Source organism: Lissotriton helveticus, chromosome 3_2 (assembly GCF_964261635.1).
Source record: "Lissotriton helveticus chromosome 3_2, aLisHel1.1, whole genome shotgun sequence".
NCBI lineage: Eukaryota > Metazoa > Chordata > Amphibia > Caudata > Salamandridae > Lissotriton > Lissotriton helveticus.
The window spans coordinates 229,627,043-229,640,985 of NC_136062.1; positions in this window are offsets into that span (position 1 = coordinate 229,627,043).

A 13,943-nucleotide genomic window follows, 5' to 3' on the forward strand; every position below is an offset into this window, starting at 1 on the left:
TCTTCTCTTCAAGATATGCTTGTATTGATTTATATTTATTACTCGATATTCATATCTGATTTTTATGTTTTGTTACAGCCTTGAGAACGTTTTAGTACTCATCTAGTACTTACGAAACACGTGTCGGCTGTTTTCTGTTTGATGAATTGAAGAGGCTGTTTTCTGTTTGATGAATTGAAGAATAAAAAAGACAAAAAAGACTCTTAAATTACAAGGGATTGTGACTAATTCTTTTGTCCTGTATTGATTATTGATATTCAATATATCACCTAATGGTGACTATCAGATTGCATATTTGTATTATTGGTCTTCAGGATGGTGCACACCTTACCCAGTTCCTTTTTCATGGTACATTATTTACACTGATGGTTCTGCTGAGTTAGCCACAGGTAATAAACAACAATACAGCGTTGCATGTGCTATTGTGAAGGGTCATATGCAGGAAGGCAAGTTCCATCCTAGCAGTACGAAGACACAATCTCTAGGAGACTGCACAGCACAGCTGGCAGAATTAAAAGCCCTATTACTGGCACTAATAAATATTGTGTGTGATTCCTTTTAATATGTCCAGTCATACAATGAATATCTACACTACTGGGTCAAAATGGATTTAAAGACTCAAACAGTGACACAATTCAGCACAAAATGCTATGGGAACAGGTAGCTGATTTAAAAAAATTAATTACCCAGAGCTCACGTGATACACTCACTGAATCATCAACGTGATGGTGTTCACGTTGAAGGGAATTCATTGGCTGATGAAGCCACAAAAGGGGCAGTATGAACTGCTGCCGTAGCTGCAATCACTTGTTCTAGTACGAGAATAGATGGACAGATAATGGTAGCTGTAATTGCTTCACACAAAAACAGCACAGCCTGCCCAAAAGGTTTTACACTCAAGTACTCCTACAAGTTAGATTTAAATAACATTCCGTATGCTCAAATACCAGGAGTGCGGGATAGAGTAACACCAAACATGGATCGCAGATTAGGCTTAATACGAGCTGCTCACGATGGTATGGGTTCTACACATGCAGGAGTTACTGCAAACGGTTATTTACTGAAACAATGCTATTGGTGGCCTGGTTTAACTAAACAGACAAAGGAATTTGTCCTAATGTGCGACATCTGTCAGCAGATGAAGGGTTCCACCGAGGCACGTTCAGCGCAGATACCATTACTAATATCAGTCAGACCACTCACTTGTGTCTATTTAGACCACTGCAGCCCCCTACAATCAGATGGGGCTTACAAGTACATCTTGGTGGCAGTGAATTCATGCTTTTAGATTCCTGTGTTGTTGGCCTCAGCGCTTGGCTGACGCTTGAACTGTTATAAAAGATTTGCGAGTCTTCATAGAGACATACACAGTTGGCCCATTACATTCTGACCGCAGCCCTGTATTTAGCTCTAGGGCTTACAAGGAAGCCCTAGAGTTTGGTGCTGCATTGTGGTACTCCTCCCTGTACCATCCCGAGGAAAATTCTGTTGTGGAGAGAAAAAAACGAGACTTAAAGCAACCTTTAACAGCAAGAGTATTAGGTTTGGATGATAGTTGGGTCAATCACTTATGTGGGGTCCAGCGGGTGCTCAATAATATGCCAAGAAGTTCCCTAGGAGGTGTCACTCCTCACAAAGTCCTATTTGGAACGAGAATGTGGTACCTGATCCCAATTGTGAAAGCATAGTGGCAGATGAAAAACCATTTGTCATCACTAACGTTTGGCTGTTTGACAGGATCTCAATGAATTCCGAGCACCACAAAGCAACGTACAAGTAAAACGCACAGCCACTGGGGAAGTCATAATCAGTCACAGCAAGACCTGCCTGGATCCCTAAAGTTGGGGATCTGGCCCGAGAAAAGATTGAGGACAAGAAAGGATTTGGGCCATCATACAGAAAGTTTGTATCTGTCCTAGCTTTCGAAGGAACAAGAACAGTATTTCTTCCACCTCTTGCCGGAAAAAAAGAAAAGAGATTTGTCTCCATTGATCTGATCAAACCACACTATGTGGCCAATACTGAATAGTAGGCCTCGTGGGCTCCTGGCTAGCTGACGCTCTCCTCTTTCTACCATACAGGAAGTTCAGACAGAAAGACTCAAAACGTTTAAAGAGTCACCAATACAAAGTAATGGACTTACCAACAATGAAATAGAACTCGTTCCTGTTGAAACAACACATCAAAACACAAATGGAAGACAAATATCGATTCGGCCTAACACCGACATCTATATAGATATGCCTCTACAAGAGGCGTCTGCCAGTTTAACAAAACCTGCTGAGCTACCAAAAATAGTTTGAACTACATCTGGCTATTTCATCGATTTTGATAACTTCTCTGGATCCCAGTGAACCTGAAACAGCACCAGCTCAAGTTTCCCTTATGCAGCAACTTCATGACTTCTACAGTTTTCTGAAAAAGACTTACCTAGTATCACCTTGGCCATAACTCTGGATAATAACTGGAATATTGTTTTTGTGATTAGATTAGCCTTGTGACTGTCCTTTGCTTACTCATGAATGGAAGCTATCTCCCAGGATGCTCTGCAGAGACCTGTCCTTCATGAACATTACAGCCGTTCCAATTCCTTATGCAATAATTTGGGACAGAGTTTCATATGATGTATTTGGACCCACTGAACTTTTGAAAATACTTTATGTATTTAAAATGTCTCTAAATTATATCATGAGCTCCAGTACGTTTTCTGACAATTGGGACTTTGAAACTGTAACTAATATGATGTCTGATTTAGAACAATCCGCTGCATTTACAAGCATTGAAATGTTAGAGGACACATCTGATTATGAAACAATGCACTGTTACCAACATCATGGTCATCACTTTTTACACAAATCCAGTATCACAAGTAATGTCTTTACATACCACCAATGGGAACATTGCCCAACACCACCGAAAGGTAGTTCACAAACATTTGCACAGAAATGTTCTCATTTATCAGGGTTTAATTCTTCTGACCAGACCTCATATTATTTTATGGTTGTACCTACAACTACACAGAAAATATGCTAAAATAATACCAAACAGATTTACTCTGCATCCTTTATTTTTGAGCTGTCTGAACAGGGTTTCGACTTATGGAAGGACACTTTAGACATAAAATAAGTCTAGAGTTCGAAGGAATGGCAGGTTCAGGAAACAGAAGCACTATTTCGAGCATTCCACAACAGATAATATTTCCGAATGACACTGTGCAACAGACTTCCTGTTTTGGATTAGCCAAGAACAAGGATTTGAACACACCTCAGATTCCCTCACCATCACACTTTGAGGGGTGGCAAAACTTTACAACGCATGGTGGTGATACAGTAGATGACAGCATACATTATAATTCATCAGACCCCAATTGGAAGGGATGGTTAGTTTGGCATACAGACACAAATAAATGTCAGAAAAGAATCAGAGGTACCACCAAAGGGTTTAGTTTCCGTAGGCCGGACAAACGCTGTGTACAACGAGACCATCCGGGGGGTGGTGACATCATCAAGTGTTGGGAAGTTATGCCTCGATTGGCTAAAAATCTTGACACTGTCCCAGGTGAAACAACAATTATCCTTTCTATCAGAAGACATGATCCAAGGGACTTTTTATTAGGCCCCTGAAAGCCACATCAGAAACGTTTCTTATACTCCATTTATAATGAAACCTGGAAAATCTCTCAACAAGAAGCGCGGAGAGACTCCGTGAAATTGATAGAATTACCCATAAAAAAGGATTAGCTGTAGCTGATAATGGTATGACTACATTAACATCCAGGATTTATTCGGTGGGCAACATTGTATCTTCTGCAATAGATATATTAGAATAGGATTTGTCCATACTACAGCACTAAAAGTGTCAGCTACGTTCTATTATTTTATTAAGCTGGGCGCTGAAATAATTCCATGCTTGTTATGTGCCTTGGTGATTTATCAACAGTATGTCCTTGTTCTCTGCCTACAATCTTACTAAAGAACAGATAACTATGGCACAAAGAGGAGCAAAATATACAATGCTGCGTATTGAAAAACTGGACCAGTAACCTTTCAGTGTGGCAGAGTCACCATCCACAGAATGGTTAATTCATGGCCATATAACATTACTGGTCACAACTTTCCAGTTTCAGTATTGCTTAGGCTTAGAACAACAACAGGCAGGCAGATATATAGCGATGGGTGGGGATTTCATCAAGGAATCTTGGGAATTGCCATACAGATTTTGATGCAGGAGTGAGGACATGGAAGTGTTTCTTAGTGGTACAAACTGTAAGAGCTCTTTAAGTGAATCTCTCATATGCCAGGATATCATGCTTCACAGGGCCTGTAACGGTTCAGTTGCAAACTTATCCTGTCATTTGAAAGGGTCCCCAGCTGCCATGATGAATCCGGTGTTCAAGTTGCTTTCAAATGAGAGTTACTTGATGCTGAATGATCAAGATTGTTGTGAGTGCTTCCGGGCATCGCATATCTTGTCACTGTAGACTCCAGGGTTACTTGTTGTAGGCTAGTATTGTTTCTACCATCCCACATAGTCAGGGAGGTGCCGTTATGGCCTTCAGTGAATGTTTTCTTTATACGGTTTAATACTTTGAGCTAAATGAAAGCCATGCTTTTACAGAATATCGTGTCCTTAACCTCCGCCCGAGAGTCTTTTGATCTGCAGGTCGCAAGGTCCTCAGCTGAGATACAGGCATTTGTATGAACAAACGGTCCTTTTCATTTCACAGAAATGGTACAACGTATCTTTAACATGTCTGATACAATGGGTATAGTACACCTATTTAAGACCATTGGCTCTGGACTGTTAAGCACCTTTCAGACAGTCTTCGGAGTGATTCCAAACTTCATACACTCAGTATTCGGAAGCATTTTTGGAGGACTTTCGCTGATCGTGTTCCTAATAGCAGGACTACCAAGGAGATGGAAAAAACGCTCCCCGAGCGCAGATACCGCGATCGCATGGTACTCCATCTGGGCACACCTCACCTTCGCCAACGGAGGGAGACTTGGTTCCTGTCATTTAGACCAGTCTGGATCGACTGTGTTCTGCCTGTCCTCCGATGCCTGATCTGCAGACAAGATTGTATGTTGGATCTCTGTCTAACACTACCATCGGTTGCGCCAACGAACGTGGATGCTTTACTGGACCTGATAACGGCCCATGTACTACTGAGTCCCCAGCGTATTCCCAATTTTTTTCTTTTAATTATTTTATTAAGACATACAATAAACAATACAGATATACAGGCATTGTTGTCATCACATTTTTGGGCTTTGTTAGCATATTGCTACATTACTTTACAAATATTAAGTCAACAGTATTTATTGGGGCCCCCCACCTACAGCTCCATGTCCACCAATGAGGTGAGATCTGGTAGGTTGGGCGGAGCATATATATCTCCTCTGAAAGACTTCCACTTACCCCATATTTGCATCCATTTTTTGGGGCATCCGCCTGAGATATAAACTGTTTTCTCCCGGAACATACACCAGTCTATATCCTCCACCCATTCCCTTATTATTGGCATCTCCTGTACTCCCCACTTTCTTGCGATGTTTCTTTTTGCCACAATTCCCCCTAGGGTCACCAATGTCTTGTTTTTAGTTCCAATATCCGTTGGGTCCCACAAAGTCAAAAGGCACAATTTTGGATTCAATAATTCGAGGTAAGTTCCCAGAACTTACCCCATGCATTTGAGGACTGCTTACCAGTATGTTACTATCAGTGGGCATTCCCACAAGATATGTAGGAACGTACCTTCTTGACTGCAGTTACGCCTACAGTTAGCGTCCTCCTTATAGCCCATCTTAACTAATGTGTGCCCTGAATAGTATATTCTATGCAGCACTTTCAACTGCATCAGCCTCAACTTCGACGAGATCGCCAACTCTCTGGGTGACGCTAAGGCCTCATGGCACTCCTCATCTAAATCATGTAATTCTTGTTCCCATTTTGTCCGGAGCAGGTGGAGTGAATCAGAGGTGTTATTAATCAGTTTGGAGTAGTTCAGCGAGATTGCTCTGCATGGCAGGTATCCATCTAACAGCCGATCCTCAAGAGGCGAGGCCTCTGGAACCAAACCCTCACAGAGCAATACCACTTTTAATGCATGTCGCACCTACAGATACCTGAATCTCTCACTCTCCACCAGCTCATATTCCCGTTGTAGCACCTCTCCCTTTTTCAAGAGATAGCCCACACACAATATCCCAGTAGTGTCCCACTCAGCAAAGCCTTTCGTCTTCCAATGGGATCCGAGCTGTTCAGCGTCCCACAGTGGGGTGGAGAGAGTTACAGTCTTTGCCCATCCCATACTTTTCTGTACCATGTGCCATACCTGCACTGCATGGTAAGTGGGTCTTGTCAGTCCCATTTTGGATGGGTTAGAATACAAGGTTCTCGTGTAGTTACTACCTGACAATAGCCACTTGTCCAGCGCATATCATACGGTCATCATAGGGTTTATAGACCCAATGATTAATGAAGGATAGCTGAGCCGCCCAATAATACTTTTTGATGTGAGGTAGCCCAATACCGCCATCATACCAGTTCTGTACCAATTTCGAGATTGCGATTTCGGTTGGGTTGTTAGCTCAGAGCAGCTCTCTCTGTGCGCTCTCCACAGCCTTGAAATAGGCTGCTGGCACCATGTCTGGTATGTTATGTAGGACATACAAGAAACGAGGCAGTGACATCATTTTGAATAATGCCTCTCTACCCAGAAGGGAGAGCGGCAACACCTTCCAATGTTCTACATCACACCTCAGCCACTGTAATGGCGGTAGCAAGTTGGCAGTGTAGAACAATTTAGGATCCTTGGTGATGTATAACCCCAAGTATTTAAAGCCTTCATCAGCAATCTTCACTGGACTGCTCCTGGGAAGGGAAAGGGGCTACCATGTAATATGAATATCACTGGCTTTGTCCAATTGATTGCGTACCCTGAGTAGGTGCCTAAAATTGTGAAAATACTGAGGACCCAATGCAATGACCTAGTTGGTGAAGCCAGAATCAGTGAAATATTGTCCACATAAAGGGAAATGCGATCCTCCCAGCCCTCCGCCCATCCCAGCCCACGAATTACCAGATCTTTACGGATCCAACTGGCCACAGTCTCTAACATTGGAGCGAACAGCAGTGGGGATAAAGGACACCCCTGCTGCATGCCTCTGTGAAGCTGGAAGACCATAGATTCTTTTATTATTGACTAAGCGGTGCTGAGCATAGAAGTTGGACCCAGCCTATGTATCTAGGGCCGAAGCCCAATCTCCTCAATACAGCAAATAAGTACAGCCATTCTATGGTGTCAAAAGCCATGGTGGCATCGAGTAACACCACCGCCGCATCCTCCCTCAGCGTACCTACCCTCCCCATGACCCCATTCAATCGTCTGAGATTTAATGACGTGTTTCTAGCTGGCATAAAGCCGGACTGGTCCTGTCGGGCCAGTCCGGATATCACAAACACCAATCTGGTGGCCAAGAGCTTATCCAGTATCTAGACTTCTGCATTTAACAGGGAGATAGGCCTGTAGGTAGAGCATTTACTCCTGAGTTTCCCTTCTTTATGAATGACCACCAATATGGCTAGTCTCTGATCTTGCAGGAGGCTTCACTTCTCTAAATTCTCCTCATACATAGGCTTAAGGTATGGGGCGATCCTATCTGGCTTCAATTTGTAGAGCTCAATGCGAAGCCCATTTGGGCCCATTGCTTTCGCGATTTCCCTGGCCTCCTTTTTGTATACATTTTGCTTAAGCTTAAGAGTATGTGCATGTTCCTGTCCCCTCATTGATGACTTCACTCTCCAACTGTGATATCTCCAGTCTAAACTGAGCAACCTCGCGTTCTTTTCCTTCTAGCCCCTGCCACTTGTGCCACTGCCTGCCCCGTATGACTGTCTTGCAGGCTTCCCAGGGAGGACCTGCTGTGTTTACCGTTCCTTCATTCTCCTTAAAGTAGTTGTCTATTTCTTTAGTGTGTTTTGTCTAATTACAGGGTTACGGAGGTGCCATGGGTTTATGAGCTCTACTCGGGTGGTACTACTGTGGTGCATTGCAAAATGCATCCATACTGGGAATGATTCGATATGCCTCTCGCTAGGTGCTTGATCTGCTGAATGTATTGGATCTGGTTAGAAGAAGTGAGGATGTAGTCAATACGGGAGTAGCTTTTATTGGCCCCTGAGAAAAAGTTTAAATTTACCTTGTTAGGATGGTGTATTCTCCAACTATCTACTAGTCCCATGGCCTCCAGGAAGTGGGAGAATCCTGCCTGTGCCGTGTTGAGTATCCTGAGAGGGTAGCGATCCATGCTATCTGAAACTACCGCAATAAAGTCCCCACCCATGACCAACATTTCTGTAGGGAGTGCCATCAGAACCTTCCCCAAGTCTGTCAAGGCCACCTGTTGGAGGCCTGGCAGTAGGTACACCGGCAGTGCATTCAGTGTCTCTCCCTCCCATGTCACCCAATATTGCCACATACCTCCCCAAACTGTCTGTCGGTACCAGATCAATACTCAAGGGGAAGGACTTTGTTTACAATATGCCAACTCAAACAGGCTTCCCTATTATCAGCTGTGGGTAATACTTGGATGTCAAACAGGCTTCCCCAGCATCAGCTGTGAGTAATACTGAAGATCATCTCGAGTAACCTGATATGTGAGGTGTTGCAGGGACTGTCGTCTGCCATGGCAAGCAACAGTGATGTTGTGTCTCACAGCCAGGACACATAAACATTTGGCTCATCGTGTGCTGGGAAATATTTGGCCTTTTTCAAAACAACCAAATTTGGAATTTTAAACAATAGACACTTTTTGCTCAACTGCATAGCTTTCAGACACTAACAGTTGTTTGAACCATATATACGAACATATTTTAGTAAGACATCTACCGCTTAAAATACAATTCAAGCATTTTTTAAATGTTTACATTTTTTACACACTATTTTATGGACTATTTTAGCTGTTTGCGTACAATGCCTAGAAGTACACTAAAATGTTAGTTTGTCGTCCAGCTGGATGAGGAGTAGGTGTTATATTTCAGATAAGTTCCCCAATGTAGGCTCAGGTAACAACCTAACAGTTCTCCTATATTTTCCCCTGCCATTACACAACATAATGGTTCTTGGGACTGACCTTTTAACTAGTTTCAGTACTCCTCACAGAACGTGGGGTTTTCCCTAAAAGCTAGCCTCATTCATTATGCATGAGGATTCTTGGAAACTCAGCAGGACTGCCATCTCCTGCATAATAACTATGTATATTGGTCATTCTTTCCATCATCCTAAGTCTAACGTGACACAGCAAGGTAGAACCCCTGAGGGTTTCACTTTGGGTATATAAACAACATATCTTTGCTGATGCAGGGGGAGAAGAAAAATGACTTCCATGCTGACACACTGCCGCAAGACGCTGAGGTTGCTGCATGCACACACACCAGCTCCTAGTGGTCGGACATCCCTCGAAGGGTGTCCATCTCGAGAACAAGACAGGGTCCTACAGTCTCTCAGTTGAGGTAATGGGGTTGACTTTATCCTAGAGGGATTCTTGGCTCTACACCTACATACATATTAGGTACACTTAGGTACATCTAGTTAGGGTCAGGTCGTAGGAGTAGGCATTTTATTGTAATGTATTTTTATACTTGCCTGTATTCATTGTTTTAGCACTATGAAATGAAAATGGTTTTTATAAGGTGCATGGCAACCCAGAAGCATCCAGCACTATGGTTGAAATCTACCATCCTTTTACTCTGTTGGTACTTATAATCTTTTATATCTGTTTCTATCTAATGGTTGTCTCAGCACACCTATTTTACACAAGAATGACGCTGGTTCAATAAATGCTTATTGAAAACGTCCCCACCGTTTGTTCTGTGTATCTCTCTGAGACAGAGTGAGCACGGGTGACTGAGCGAAAAGTATCACACTGTTTTCACGATCCCTGATGGGACAAAGTTGTCATGTTCAATAGTTGCCAAGAACTATTCTCTCCTTGGTAAGAGGAGTTTCTAGTGGCACTGTAAACTAGCTGGTATACAGGCAAACATACCCAGTGGGGGTGTCTAAAATCAGTCGGAAAACCAATCATAGAGTCTATGTTTTCGAAACACGCAGATCATATACAGGTTTATAGGAACTACACGACAAATGACTTCTTAAGGTCACTTAGAGATGTGTGTTTGCACCTCTGCCAACAGAATTATAGAGGTCTTTAACCTCCAATCATAGAGGACATAGCAAATGAGTTTACCACTTGTTGCTGTGATTTCTACGCTTAAAGAATGAAGAATAAATGTGCAAGGGGAAGGGAGTCATAGAAAGAGAGTGGGACTCCTTTCCCAGTTCCAACAATCCGCTAGCTAGATGTCAGAGGCACAATGAACTCAGTTTTTGGATGCACCAAATTGGTGAGGAAGATTTTGTGAGGATGAGCCATGAATCCTACAACCAACAAGGAGTCAGCTCATGCACTGGTGGCATTTTGCAAAAAAAAACTAATTAGGAATCGAAAGCTCACATCACAATGCATCATTCTGTGTTAAGACACCACAAAATCCAAATCTGTCTTTAAATTATACCATCGCTAAATTATAAAAATAAATAAGATTGCACACTATTCTAGAATTTGCAGTGATTTAGTTACACAATAAGGTAATGTCAGTGAAGAGTGTGTTCACTACAAACTAAATACACTATCAAATTTTAGCCACACATTTCTAATAAATTCTCTAATATGTACCACTGAACCCCCACTGCACTTTCTTCCACTTTCCTGCTGAATTGATATGGCTTATTTAGTTCACTGGTAGCACTTAACACTTTACAGCCTACATGACTTTAGTACTGTGGGCGTTATAGATGGTCAGTACCCCTACTCTGAAAGTAGTTCTAGCACCAATGGTTTTTACATTAGGTTTTGATATGTTGTGCATATGCATATTGTATAGATTGTGACAACATGTACCCCAAGTGAGTGCATGTGGAGAGCAGCTAGATTTGAATGAGACAAAAATCAACATTATAGGTGATACAGGAACTCCAAAGAATAGCGATGCCAAATAGACTGGTCTCTAACTTATCAGATAAGAGTATGTGCTTCTTTTTTCTTACAATCTATTGGCCAACTATCATAGTTATATATTGAGTGAGCAAGGAGAACTTACAATTAGTGCAAACATAGGTAGAATTCATTATTTTAAAATTAAAGAGCTTACAGAGAGATGCCTTACCTCCAGGGGAAAGCTGTAGAAGGGGATCTCTGGAGTAGCTAAGAAATTTTCCAGGGGTCCTGGCGCTGGCTGCTGCCTGGACACTGATGGGCGCAGACGGGCTTGCCTTTGGTGCGTCCGCTACACACATCCACTACGTGGACGTGGTCTTTGGTTGTATTTGAGTTCCAGCATAGGGAAGTAGCTAATGACATCAGCGCGAGTCAGCGCTAGCTGAGATAGATGATTGTGCAAAGTAAGACATGAAACCGGGGTCCAGCAATCCCAATCACTGGTTCAAGCTCCCCTGAAAATGAGGTAATGTAAATTAAAATAAATATATATGTATTTGGGTATCACTTGCCTGACATTTACTTACACCTCCAGACCAAGCACTCCAGTATGGATGACATTTGAATCCTAAACCTTGTAGTCTCCTTTGCCTTATGTTATATTTTCTATACCCTGATTTGCACATGTATGATTCATTGTCTCTGTATGTGTGTGTGCGATGTAAAGGGCTCTGACACGCTACACTGGTATGAGAGGTGCTAGAAAGCAAATAAAAACATGTGAGAAAGGGGATATGGAGAGATGAGAGGCTCTGTTGAAGAATGATAGTGAGGAAATAATTGAAGGGCCCCAGGATAGATTGCACATTAGGGGTGGCCGGTAAACTCCGCTCCACCTGCGTAGTTGATGGAGTTTTGCCACTCCGTGCTCCGATTGTAGAGTGGAGTTTGCCAAAAACTCTGCCCACTGCCACGTAGTACGGTTTACTGCCATGTCCAACCCTTGACCATGTCATACAGAGTTATCTAATGCCCTTAGATGAGTCTTGAAGTAATCAGCATGCCAACTAGTAGGTCCCATCATGCACCAAATAAACAGTAATTAATGTTACAAACTCAACAGGAATTATCACACATCAGATATTAATAAATATTGCACACATGTTGCGCCTGGCCTGAGTGAAGCGCTGCTCGCCTTTCTACAGCCCACGCTCAGCAGGGTATGACACCTCAGCTGCTGCCTAGGAAGGTGCGGAGGTGGCAATGGGGAAGGCCAGGTCAGTCCACTTGACCCTGGACGTGACTGAGAGAGGAAGACTTCCCCACGAGATCAGGGAAGAGCAAGCTAATCAGATGCCGGAGTTTTGGAGGGACCAACAGGAGGCGTGAGAGGAGATGCTCCATGGCCAATCACTGGCAAAGGGTGCCAGAACAGTAGTAGGCAGAGGGGGTGTGCTTCCTTACAGTACTTCACGCACAATTTCAATTGGTGGTGATTGTGTTCACGTGTGTAGGAAAAAAAGACCACCTGTACCTGGTCGCCATGGCTGCATTCCAAGTATTGATATAATGACTGAATCTGTGCAGTACACTCAAAGCATTGTTATAGAGTGTTGCATTCTGACTGTTAAGTAATGGAAACTGAAAATCGTGTTTTGTAAGCAGTGCCGGAATGTGAAAAACTTTACTCTGCGAACCCATTAATTGATGGACTCATGGACGCACTATTTATCCTGAAAAAAACAGTCCTGAGGTAATCCCTGCTCCATTTGAAACCTTGTTATTTGGGCAGCGCAGGCAGAGAAGAGAAAGTGAGAGCAAGAGAGATCTGCAGCGGTTGAGGCTCCATGGCTCCAATTATTCCGCAACGTGTCTTGTGAGCACCTGGAAGCTAAGCAGAGAGCCAAGGCTTGCAACACCCAGGTGCGGAGACGCGCATGAGCCTGACAATGCCCTGGGAGCAAGGGTGGATACGTCTGGCTCCAGGAACAGCAAGTGAAGTGGGAGTGCCCACCTGGCTGGCAGCAGAAAGCATTGACTGCTGAGGGCTTCCTGAATGATGAGGCTACCCCGCCCTCATCCTCCCACAATGCTGGGGTCGCATTGGCTGCCATATTGAGCCTTCTGCTCCAGCTGCAATGTGCAGGTAGGACCAGAGAATATGTGTGGTGTCTTACCCCAAAGAATATAAAAAACGTCTCTCTCTCTCTCTCTCTCTCTCTCTCTGTACTTCCATTCCACTCTGTAAATTATGATACTTAGAATACATGAGCAGCGTTCCTGCACGCAGGTTCCCTGCACAGAATTATTGCTTATTCGGCATGTGCTGAACTGTGAGGAATCTCACTGAGTTTTTAGGTAACTCTGCAGAATTCCATGGAGTAAAACTCTGTGAGTTCCATCACTGCTATAGGACATATCAATATAGCATCAAAAGACACTAAAAAGCAATGAAGGGAAATATTTACATAGTTTACAAATCAACAGCATTGCAAGCCACCAACACAATCAAACGCACATTTAAAGAAATAATTCAGCTGTATACAGTTGTCCTGGACCCAGGAGAAATACCCCTTTCTGATTGTTCCATGTGTTGTCCTTACAAGGCAAACACACCTGTTCCTCAGTATAGAGGAAACGTGAACAAGCATCAAACTGGTTCCCCAGCAGCAAAACTCACCATGCAAGAGTCACCCATTAAGGTAACTCCTCTGATCACCATTTGGGGATGGGCCAGGCCATATCTGGACCTCTTAATCCCTGCATCACCACCTCAGGCATTGTAAGGTAAGGCTATAGACACTTACTGTAGCAGTTACCACCAGCTCTTCCTTAGAGACTGTGTCTCCCTGCCCTGAGTTCGGAAATCGGCTTTAAGGCCAATTCCCTCTTGGATTTGCCTGCACTTATACCTGTTGCCAAGGTTGTCTACCTCTGACG